Source organism: Typopeltis vanoorti, chromosome 9 (assembly GCF_054136105.1).
Source record: "Typopeltis vanoorti isolate ZY-2024b chromosome 9, IOZ_Tvanoo_1.0, whole genome shotgun sequence".
Lineage (NCBI taxonomy): Eukaryota > Metazoa > Arthropoda > Arachnida > Uropygi > Thelyphonidae > Typopeltis > Typopeltis vanoorti.
In genome coordinates, this window is record NC_143557.1 from 131,871,223 (window position 1) to 131,883,775 (window position 12,553).

At 37.5% G+C, this 12,553-nt stretch overlaps 1 pseudogene; it reads right to left on the bottom strand.

Moving 5' to 3' along the window:
• Nucleotides 1–10,718: 10,718 nt before the first annotated feature.
• Nucleotides 10,719–12,335, bottom strand: LOC150103573 (tyrosine-protein kinase Src42A pseudogene; annotated as a pseudogene).
• Nucleotides 12,336–12,553: the final 218 nt, after the last annotated feature.

The window sequence follows — 12,553 nt, forward strand, 5'->3', positions numbered from 1 at the left end:
ATATTCTCAGACTTCTCCCGCCCACCTTCAACATCTTCCTAGACATCCATCGAAAATGATATTCTGGGGTTATTTTATATACAACAGTCCAGGACCACTTGTGTCTGTTGACGATTTGATGAAATGTGACCATTACATAGAAATTTGGAGAAAAGAGTTGTCCCACAGATCCAGAAAGATAATGAACTCATCTTACAACAGGGTCTCGCCCCATGCCATGCTTTCTACCTTCATCTCATCTAATCTCATCTACATTCAGTGAAGTTATGCTTTCACGTTCATTCTTGTTTTACGTAGAACATTTCCATCTTAGCGCTTTCGTTCTCATCTTGCATGGATCCTCTCACAATCCTTCATAAAATAAAATATTCCATCTAGTAGTTATCCTATATCATCCTTTCAGAAGTTTGAAGGACTCTTCGTATCACCCCTCCTTCTCCTTTCTGCTAGTATCTTCAGTCCACAACTTCTTAATCTGTCTTAATAATCAGTATTCCAAAACCTAATATCATTTTTGGACTGTCATCAGTATATTAGAATTACCACGGAAACCAGGAGACCAGACCAGCACACAATAATAATCCAAGTGATTTTTATTATATATAAAAATTTATATATGGCACACAATAATAATCCAATTGTTTTCAAGGCTTTGTAATGAGGAAAAATGACATCCTTATCTTCACATGTCAAAGTTCGTTTCAGCATTGCAATTATCTTTTGCGTTGTATTTGCAGTCTTTGCTATATGGCCTGAACTTCAGCTTCCGGTCTACTAACACTCAAAGATCTCTATCCTGATCCGTTTCTTCTAACATAATCCCACCAGTATAATACGACATTGGACATCTAATCATGCCCAAGTGCCTGACTTTACATTTACTGGCACCCATTTTCTCATGCTCGCAATTCCAGCATATTCAAATCATTCTGTAAGTACTGCATGGGAGATGCATTCCTGATTGCTCTGCCAATTTTTTCGTCAGACACAGTTCTTTCTCCAAGGTGTATCCTTGGGATCAGACTCACATCCCCATACACCACTTTTTAGATATCTTTCATTCACCTGCCATCTCATCTAGGTTGATAGTTGATAGTTCAATCCCATATTCTGTAATTTATGCAACAGACTCTTCCATGCTAAATGCTGTATCCTTTTCTCTTGTCCAACTCAACTGCAATTTGATTCTAAAATGGGAAATTACTCAAATATTATCTTTTGCTAGGAAGCCTAGGCTGTTCATTGCAAAGTATAGATTCTCTTCTCCAGGTCTCTTTTGCCTCAAAGGAACAACCAGTTCAGGACAGTCAACTCTTATTAAGTTGACGCGATAGCTCTGGTCTCCTCCTAACACATCTAATTTTTTTTTTCATTCTGCGTGGAAGTGGTACCCAGTTCCATGTGGCATATACGAGGTTGACAGCTCTTAGTAAAAGTTATTATGCTGACATCTGTTTATATGCTTAATAAGTCTGAACCGGACTTAAGGTTAGTACACACAGAGTATCACCAGATTTGATATCGCCATCTGGATTTAATCGATATTTCTAAATTCTTTGTTCACAGAACCTCCGTTCTCGCTGCTTTTGTACACTATGTTGCCAACAGTGTTCGGACAGCAACCGTTTGTATTTCCTGTTGCTACAGTGTTGCTTTCAATATTGTCAAGTGTCGAAGCAAAATAACTAGAATGAGACCTCCACATTTTCTTTTGAGAAATTTAGAGAACTCCTTGGGAAATATATCGTGGTGAAGACTCTTCCACAATACAGCAACCGCAGGGATTAAGGAGGAGTAGGAAAAGACACTTGTTCTATGAGTTTCACCGTGTACTGTTAATGGATGTTGGGTAGCAGCTGCACGTGTTCCAACGAACTTTGTACTGAGTGGAGGAATTATTGATGCCATTTCAGATGAACATTTCTCATGGAAATATTTATAGAATACACATACTGCAGAAACCATATGAATATGCGAAAATAGGAGGAGAGAGTTGGAAAGATATGGATTATTAATCAATCTAATTACTCTCTTCTGTATTCAGTTAGGCATCGAGGGAGCTCTTGGGGGGACTCACTCCAAATATGAGAGCAGTATTTATTAGCTGGGAGGATTTGTGTTTTGTATAAGGTTATCAACTGTTCACAGGTGAAGTAACTTCTTGAGTGAAAGAGAAATCCTAGCTTTTTAGAAGCTGAGGATGCAATGGTTGTGATGTGTTTATGAGGAGAGTTTACTTTGACTTCAAGCCTCTCCTTGAGGTCAAAGTGAATCCAAGAAGAGAAATCTCTTTTTGTCTGGAAATTTGAGTGTTGTGTTGTCAAAAATAATACCTGCAGAAAATGGTTCTTTTCCGTGAGAAATAAGACAGAACTGTGTTTTACTAGCATCGAAATTGACGACGTTATTTGAGCCCAATTGGAGGATGACTTGGAGATCAGAATTGAAGGCAGTAGCAGTGGCTGATGTTCTGAAGGTTGAGGTGAGTGGTGTAGAGAAAAGTTTATCAAAAGAAAGGGAGGAGTGCAATGTACTGCCATCTGCAAAACTATGTATTGGGTTGGAGGTCAACTGAAGTAGGTCATTGATAGAAAGAAGAGGGAAGATGGTGTTCTCTCACCAACGTTCTTTGTTATAACTTTGGTGAGAGAACAGAACCTTGTGGAACCACAATATTAGTTGAATGGTGAGGAGAGAACATTTTTGTGAAATACCGTAATCTTAGGCAATCGATAATATTTTTAAGTTCCGTTTATTACAGCGTAATACGATGATTAAGGTTATATATCATGTCACCGTCATAAATATAAAGTTATGTAGCTATGGCCAACGTATTTCAATTTCTATTTATTTAGAATTAGTGATAGTCTTCGGCTGGATATCTCTGATGGGCTACCGATTGTACGTGAAGTGTCCCCTCCGTTCTCCAATAGCCTCGCTACTCCCTGTAGGGAATTAAAGGAGTCATCATATTTATTTCTATTTATGTTACTTAGTATTATAACAAAGATTCTGCTATGCCTGCTTCTAAGGCGGACAGCAAAATAGTTGATTCGCTTAACCCTAGGATAGAGCAGATTATTAAGAATAGTGTTGAATATTCACATAGAATATCGTGTTCAGAGGATTAGCCGAAAACCAACCGGACGTATTTTCGTTCTCATGTAGTTTCAGAAAGGGTATGAGGACATCTCCAAGCTGCTAGACATTTTTACGTCAATTTTGAGACAATTCAGTTCTTGACTCAATTCAGTAATATCTTTTATTCATTTGTGTGTCATGTTCATAATATAACACCTTTACATAAATTCACAGGTTTAATAGACTAACCATTTATCCCTTTGTTTTGTTTGTTCAGGTGAAGATAACAACTGGAATTACAAAAACCAGGAAGAAAGACAACACCTTCTACTAATAACCACACGGGTAATTTCGTTAATCTCGTTTAGCTCATTCATGCTGTTTCCTCTGATGCTTATTCTACTATTCATCATGTGTCGTGTATGCTGGAGATGTAACAGGATGATACGAGGATACATTGTGCCAACCGTACCTCTTCTTCCTCAGGAATCTGATGTTACCATGCATAATTCGTGGACATCTCCCAAACCATCTCCACACTTCTTCAGTGGAACGACTCCTGGACAGGGGATAGTAGTCAATCAACAGCCAGTACTTCAGTCCTGTTCTCTAAGCCAGCATAAAAGCCAGTTCAGAGAATGTCTCACCATAACATCCCCCAAGGATAAAGATTCTAACCTAGTGTGGAATGATGGAATTCTGTTCATATTAGTAACCGTGTGTCCCTTTATTTATTTGTTTTGTTATTTAGAGATATTAAAAGTGTCTTTTTAATTGGTCACAGTATGATTTTGTCAGAATATTCTTCGTCACTTATCCACTTATCTAATTTCTTTTCAGAATATAAATAAATAAATACTACGGGAGTTTCGTTCGTAGAGACTCTCACCAGTGAAATGTGTTAAATCTATTTATAATATATTAGCAGTTGTATACATTAAACACCATCTACAAGCGGCTACTTAGCTGGCATTATGTTTTCATTGTTCACTATGTAAATACCTCTCCGAAATTGAAAAAGCAATATGAGCAATAATATAACACAAAGAATAATAATAATAGTATCATTGATTATTTTGAAAAAATCAGCAAAGAATAGGGTAAACGAAACATTAATAGAATTTTTGCCCATCGTACTTTGATAGAATATAAGACAAAATAATTAACAAATTATTTTATTTACTTTTTCTAAATATTTTTACATAATCCAAAATGCCTCCTCTAGAGATTAAATATGTATCCTTTTTCAAGCGCTTCGGGCCTCCAACAAGGTGAGTAGTGGTGATGGTCTCACACTCAACAATGAAACCAATCTCGCATCGAAACATTCAAAAATTTCTTCACAGCTACTCCACAAACAACTTGTCCTTGCAAAACCGTTATTAGTTTTCTTCAAGAGAACGTATGATTTTAAGTGATAGCATATTCGGCCAGTCCAAACTGTTCTGGTTAGTAATACTTAATATACTTTTTATGTTCCTCCCATCAAAGGGCTCAGATCATCAATCTGTTTGTTTGTAAGAGACCTTTTGGTAAATGGTTTTAGAGCATCTGAGTGACTTAGCGCTTTTGTCATTCAAATAAATTCAGTTCGATCACAAATATTTCCTCATTTTTAAGTTCCGTGGAGAATAAAATTCCCTTCCTACTATTTGTGCTATTCCTACCACTGTACCAAGCATGGTTATACTACTTGAATAGTCCTTTATAAGGCTTTATCAAGTGGTATTATCATTATTATAATGTGACACCTCAGTGGACCAAGTATTTGTGTGGGATGGAACTACAACACGTACACTCCACATAATCCCCCATCCAAACGACCTTATCCAACGTCCACCAATACATTATCTAATCCACCATCTACACAGTACATCATCTAAGGGCATACGCTAATAGTATTTTTATTCGTTAAATACGTACGTTTAATGGCCGATTTGCCTGTATGCAGAAAGAAAAACCTGAGTTTTCCGGAGAAAACAACTCTGCCATCTCCCAATAAAATCAGTCAACACTCTTAGTCGATGAAGCCCATATAAAGATTCGTCTTGTCATGCCAAGAATGAAAAAGAACAAATGGATATTGGGTCATTCAGGTCATCTCCAATGGAAGAATGCGACGTCCCTTCGTTCTTCCACCTGCTTAACGCAAGCATTAAAGTATGCAGTCCTTTGGTAAAGTGCATTGTATATTGAAGCACTTTTCAAATACGCAAGCGAATGATATAGAAATATCATTCTTGAAATAGAGTAGAATCTATAAATAATAAATAAATGATAATAAGATCTTTCAGAAAGATACAAATCTCTTTTGTGTATGAATGTTTATTTCGAGTAAGATTATGTTCTCCATGTCAGGGGACTAGCCTGACGATGGAATAGTTCAGTGGTAGGGCTGCTACCTTAAGGCTTCTGAACTAGCCTTCTTCCGAATTTAAACCCATAGGAGGAATAGGGTATATTGAAGGGGAAAGAGTAGATTATAGAAGAAATATAGTAAAGTTTATAGAGAGGGCATAGTTGTAAGGCCAGAAATGAAAAGACCCCATGGCCCTCGAGTACTCTAATAGCATAAGGGTCATAAAGTAAGAAGAGTTGGCTGATAAGGCTTTATAAGAAAGATTAAAGTAAGTGGATCTTCCTCAAAGTAGAAGAAGGAGAGGATAGATCCAGATAGGGGTCCATGGGAGTGCCGCTTCTCTTACAATCAAGATGATTGCCCCTTATGGCCCTGTTGGTCCACGAGTCCTTATTCAGTATATTCAAACCACCCCACCATATATATATATATATACACGCACGCACGGGCATGTACACACACACACATGGTGGGCTCCCCTATCCGCCACCCAGGGGACGCGCTCTCTAGGGGTTACAGGGTTCCCTATTTGATCACAAAAGAAACGAAGATATTATGAAAGAATTAAACCAAGAACCAGTAATAGAAAAAATTAAAAAATATAAACATAAATGGATGGAACACGTTCAAAGAATGAAAACAGAAAGATTACCAAAACAAGCCTTAAAGTACAAGCCATTAGGAAAAAGAAAAACAGGACGATCTCTTAAACGATTCAACGATGACTTCTAAGGCCGGAACAGGCCATGCTAGGCCTAAATCCTTGATACGTATGGTGATGATGATGATGAATGATGATGTTTATTTCGATTTATTTAGGTAATTATGACCAATCGGCTTGGAGAGAAATTAATGCTATAGAATAGACGAATCGAAGGTGGTAATCGTATAAAAAAACAACATTATAAGAGTATCTCTACTAGCATATATATTTTTTTTAAAAAAAGTCCAAATCGGTATAGACATTAAATCGCAGTTTTGCCTTGTAGTGTGTTGTAAAAACTGACGGCTAATTTCCGTCTATCTAGGCTCTCTCTCTCTCTCTCTCTCTCTCTCTCTCTCTCTCTCTCTCTCTTTCTCTCTCTCTCTCTCTCTCTCTCTCTGACCCAAGTGATATTATTAAAACTTGACGCTAACCTTCTGACACAGTGCAATCTTCCAATTCCTTCGCAGATTACCAAGGACGACAACTTTCAACTTTAGATGGAATATTGCAAGCATCGCCCGAATGGTATCCAAAAATATTCAATAACCTGCATACCAAAAAAATAAAAAAATAAATAAATAATAAAAATTTCTGATCCTAATGGTATTCACTGATTGAGTTCAAGACGTGTTTTTGAACTAACACCTGTTTTTTTTTTTTATCTTCAGCACACAGCTGGCTTTGATCCACCAGTCGAAGCAAGTTCATATTCATCCGATTGAATAATAATAATAATAATAATAATAATAATAATAATAATAATAATAATAATAATAATAATAATAATAATAATAACGAATACTATTTTCTATTACTCTCACCGCATATTAGTATAACGCAATGGAAAAAAAGTCATCAACAATCCACTTTTTCATCACGTGGTATTTGCTAGTTCAAATCAACAGTACACACCGCTTGGAAAAAAGCCAGCAGACCTCCCTTCCCTCCCCATGAGAAAGCGCATCGAACTATGTAACGAGTCACATGTTCGGCCGGCATAAATTAGAGGAATGTGATGCTCCCAAGTGACTGCAACTGTATCCGTGTTCCAAGAAGGGAACTCACAGACTTTGAAAGAGGCGTTGTGAAAGGATTTCCTGCTGCAGGCCTACCTATTCGGAAAATTGTTAACAAATTAGGCCATTTCAAAGCAACAGTCAGTGACACCATGCTGAAATGGAAGCGAAGGGAATCAACTGCTAGTGTTACTCGTAGTAGACGGCCCACCACACTCACTAAAACGTGACCGTACGATGCTACGAAGGATAACAAGTAAAACTTTCCATTTGTCCCCCAACACGTTGAATGCGGAGTTCCAGGCATCGAGTCGAACACAAATCAGCACAAAAGCATTCAGAACCGAAGTTCACAACATGGGTTTCGGTGATAAGACCGCAATATGTAAGCCCTAAAATACTCCAATTAACATGCCGCATCGTATTCAGTGGTGTAAAGAGTGCGTACAGTGGGACGCGGAAGATCGGAAAGATGTGTTATGGAGCAGCAAATCAATCTACACCCTCTACAGAACAAATTGGCGGAGTGGGTGTGGCAGATGTCCAGTGAACGTCTCTCACCAATGCTTAACCCCAACTAGGAAATTGAAATTGCGTGATGATATGTGCCTATTTTTCCTGGTTTGACCTTGAACCTCTGTGGTGCCACGAACATTGAACTCCGAGTGGTAGCTAAACATTCTGGACAATGCAATGTTCCTACTTTGTGGTGTTTCTATGGAACTAACCATTGTGTCTTTCAGTAAGACCGTGTCGTGAGGCTGCCTTTATAACTGGTTTGTAGACATAAACGTCAACACACTTGACTGTCCTCCACAGATGTCAACCCTGATGAACAACTCTGAGGGATAAATTGGAGCGTTAGCTGAGGTAAAGAGACATCCACTCCACAACAGTCCAGGACCTGCTCATTACATCCCTTCAGGAAGAATGGTTCAAAATTCCAATTGATAGTATCACACGCTTGCAGAAAGTATGCCCCTTGTGAGGATTGCTGCAGTCATCGCAACAAAAAAGGAGGTCCTACATCTTATTAAGGTGGATGCTATGGCTGTTTGTTCCTTACACTATGATGTCCATTGATTTCTTTCCAAGTAGGGTGTTTTCCTCTTCTACGTTTCCATGGCAAAGCTCTCCACAAGTGCCACTGGAAATTTCGTAGTAACCTAAGCTATTGCAATTGAGATTTCCAAACATTCGATAAGATCTGTCTTCGAGGGGATCCCTCTGTCAATAGACTGATGATAGCTCTTCAAAATACCCAGCCAATATTGATGTTTTCAAGGCTCTGTTATTTCATATATTCTGTTCCTCATATACCTAAACGACCTTCTATCGCTGAGCTCAAACCCATCCATAGTTTTGCTGATGGTAATTTTCTCTACATTCTTTCTATCGATATGTACGAAAAAGCCTTGAAGTGCTCAAACGCCTCAAGCTTAAATAATCCCCACGACCGTTATCATAAACAATGATTTCCATACCATCCCTCATTATGGGGATCCCAACTTAGTCGGCTACTGTGTTTCGAAAACACAATTTTAAATATTTTTTTCTTGAAAAAAAAAAGACAGTTCTGTCCTTACATTTGATAAATTCAACTCAACAGTCAGATGTCACTTTATCTTCTGACTGACCTTTACCCTTTCCTGGAATAAATACATCACTTCTCATCTTCGAACTCCAAAAAACTCAACATACTTTTTCGGTCAAAACGTTACTTTTCATCACCTTAACTACTAAGTAGGTATAAATATGAAATCTGGTTAATCTTAGAATATTGTTCTTACATTTGGCACCGTGCTCCAAAAAATGTCTCAAAAAAAGTTCTTGATGCTGTACAAAAGAAGGCAGTTCGCCTAACTAGTGATCCCTCTTCTACAGACTCTCTAGCTTCCAGCCAATGTCTCATAAACTATTAATTTCTGCATTCTGTATCTTTTCTTACTTCCATACGGAGTGATGCAAAAATGGGAGTTTAGCAGTAACTCCCATTTCTGCTAAACCTGTAATAGTAAAAGCAGCAGCCACTGCCCAACTTTCGTTTAGAGTGAGCAGGGATGGTTCTCTCCATTCATGCTCACACACATCATCCATCGGCTATAGATTCTGTAACCTCTCATACGAGTTACCGCATTTTTCGCCTTATAACACGAGCTCTTTTGTACCAAAAATTTATCTGAACATTAGGTTGCGTCCTATAAGCTGAATACGTCTTATAAACCAGTGTATCTTACGATGTGTCTTATACACCAATGTGATTTTTTTTTTTTTTTTTTATGTATGGGCACTCACTGTGCGTCATCGCTTATCGGTAATGCATGATCAGTTTGAACAATTGCACGGCCGTTAATGGTCCCGCATATAAAATGCATTTCAACGTAGTATGATTGAGTACACAAAAAAAAAAAAAAAAGGCAATGGGGTAGCAGAGCGGCAGTTTGGGGGCTTCGCCTAAAGAAAACAAATGATACCAACTTGGAACTCAAAATAAAATGTTAAGCCAGCAGCACCCGATGTTCCCAGGTTCAGTACTTGGGAGGTGGGCACACTCCCAAGTACTGCGAGTCTACTTCTATACAAAATCTGACAACTTTCAGCTACATTTCAGATTTACGTAGAGGCCTTCAGATTTAAGCTATGGTTGTAGCTTAAATCTGAAGGCCTCTACGTGCTGATAAGTGTTCTTTAATAATACAAAAAAACATGACACAATCTACTGCTGCAGCCAGCTACAACATTACAAGTAAGGCAAACACCTGGTATAGTGGACCCTTGTATATGGCAACGTATTTGGAATAATGTTCGTATACATTTCCAGTTTACTGAAAATAGTAAGCTGGTTTTGTATAGAAGCTGATATTTATAAATAGCAGAAAGGTCTAAGAGTAAGAAACATATCAGCCCGTACAAAAGCAAATGCTGTTTTAATAGTATTAAGTCAGGATGTAAACTCATATGTTTAGCAAAAATTTAAAAATATATATATATATTCAAAATTAAGATAACTTTTTTTGTTTTGTGATTAAAAATTAATTCAACCATACAGAATAAAACGGGCTTCAAATTAATAACACAATATATACTGGAAATATTCCTCATGAAGGTAACAAAAATATAAAGTTAATAGACATCAAAATGTATATCGTCAAATTTTGCTGAATCAAAACAATTCTGCAAACATTCTCAAAAAATACACTTTTTTTTTAATTTTTTATTTTAAATATTGCACTGTATATGAAATACTCCAGTGTACAGGTAGAGCAGGATCCAACTAACAATGTGTTAAGTTAGAAGTCCGTATCTTCTGGTAAATCAGAACCATCATTTGAATAAATGATTAGCTTTTGACCTGTAAAAAATTTTGCAGCAATGTATGAAATTGTTTTAAATCATTATAGTACAGAGATATATTTAATACCAAAAAGAAATTAAATCCCAGAATCCCTGAGGTGAAGATGCTAACATAGTACACCATTTCTCATCTCGGACACACACAAAAAAAGAGTCCATTCATTAGCTATAACAATTTCTTACTCATAATTTTACAAAAACTTCAATATGCAATAGAGGCTTCTTTATATTTGGAACCCCTCTAATGCAAAGAAATCTTCCAATTTCCATTGTAATGCTTCAAATGTTGGTCTTTTCATTATATCTTTATGCCAGCATTCCAACATAATATCATAAAGAGCTGTAGGACACCCTGCTGGACAAGCCATACGGTACCCATGCTCCACTTGATGTAGAACCTCAGCCTTAGTCATGCCTGGATAAGGAATCCTGCCATATGTAACAAGTTCTGTAAGTAAGATACCAAAAGACCACACATCTGACTTAATGGAAAATTTACCATAGTAAGCAGCCTCAGGAGCTGTCCACTTAATAGGAAATCTAGCACCTACTTTTGCCTCATATTCATCCTCCTTAATTAACCTGGCTAAACCAAAGTCAGCAATTTTAACAATATTATTCTCTCCAACTAAAATATTTCGGGCAGCAAGATCTCTGTGGATGTAATTTTGTGACTCAAGGTATGCCATTCCTGCTGCAATTTGCGCAGCCATGTCTATAAGTTGTGGCAACTTCAGAGAACGTCCTCTACCCTGCAAGTATTCCAACAAACTTCTATTTTTCATAAGTTCTGTAATAATATATATAGGTTCTTCTAAGGTACACACAGCATATAACTGGACTAGCTTTGGGTGTCTGAGTTTCTTCATTATTTGTGCCTCTGCCAAGAAATCTTTTCGATCCATGGTTCCTGTTTTCAATGTCTTTATGGCAACAGGAGTAGTATTGTTCCATAAACCTTCACACACTTCACCAAATTGTCCTTGGCCTAATTTACGTACAAATTTCAGAGAGTTGCGATTAATTTCCCATTGGTCCACTGTGTTATGAGAAAGGTCACTTGTGGTTGGCTTTTCAATCTGTATGCAAGGTTTTCGAAGGTTAACACACAGCCCATTAGCATCTTTACTGTAATACTCAACCAATTCCTGTAATGTGCGAAACGTTTTTCTTCTAGCAATGAAGAAGCCACCTTCATCAAGCTGCCTGATACGGTAATGCTTAACTTTATCACCATCTCTCACTGAAAGGGAGAAATCATTTCTTCCACTTTCACTCACTCTTATTAAAAAGGCGCCATGTTCATTTTCAGACAACAGTAATTTTTTTTCTGCTTCTATCCTCTTTATCTTGCCAAAATACCATGGTTCAGCTTCAATGGACTTTAACTTGGCAACATAATTTGAAGGAATATAGCCTTCCTGTTTTGTAGCCTTGGATCTGGCATGCCACCAGGCTCCTTGGGTATCATTTAATATTTCTAAATGTTCACCTCTTTTGAAACTTAAATCTTCACCCGTCCTAGCATCATAATCATAAAGCGCAATGAAAACTTTAGCACTTGAGTCAGAACTACTTTCGGTGTCGTATGGACAACGAGGAGGTCCATTTTCTATGCTTCTTTCTAAAGGCGGCTGAGCCCTGGTCTCTGGTTTGGTGATTTTATTACTTGAGCGGCTGAAGCAATTACCCATGGTTCAAGCTGTACCATTCAAAAAAGCACACTAAAAAGCTAGCCTATTAAACTGACTCTATTAGTCCATAGACTACTAAACTGATTTTGCTGTACCACATATATTATTAAACAACAACTTACGTTCCATTTTCATCACCTTTTTACTTTCCACAATGCTTTACCACGATAACAATCCATAGCGTTACCAATAACACTTCCCCAGGATCACCAGCCCAAACCAAGCAAGCAAGACACGACACCGCACGTATATTCAACGCAATCTGGCCGCTGGCTGATTTTTTAACGGATGTAAAATCCGTATATTATCTATTAATTCAGTTTCATTATTCTTATGTTTTCAT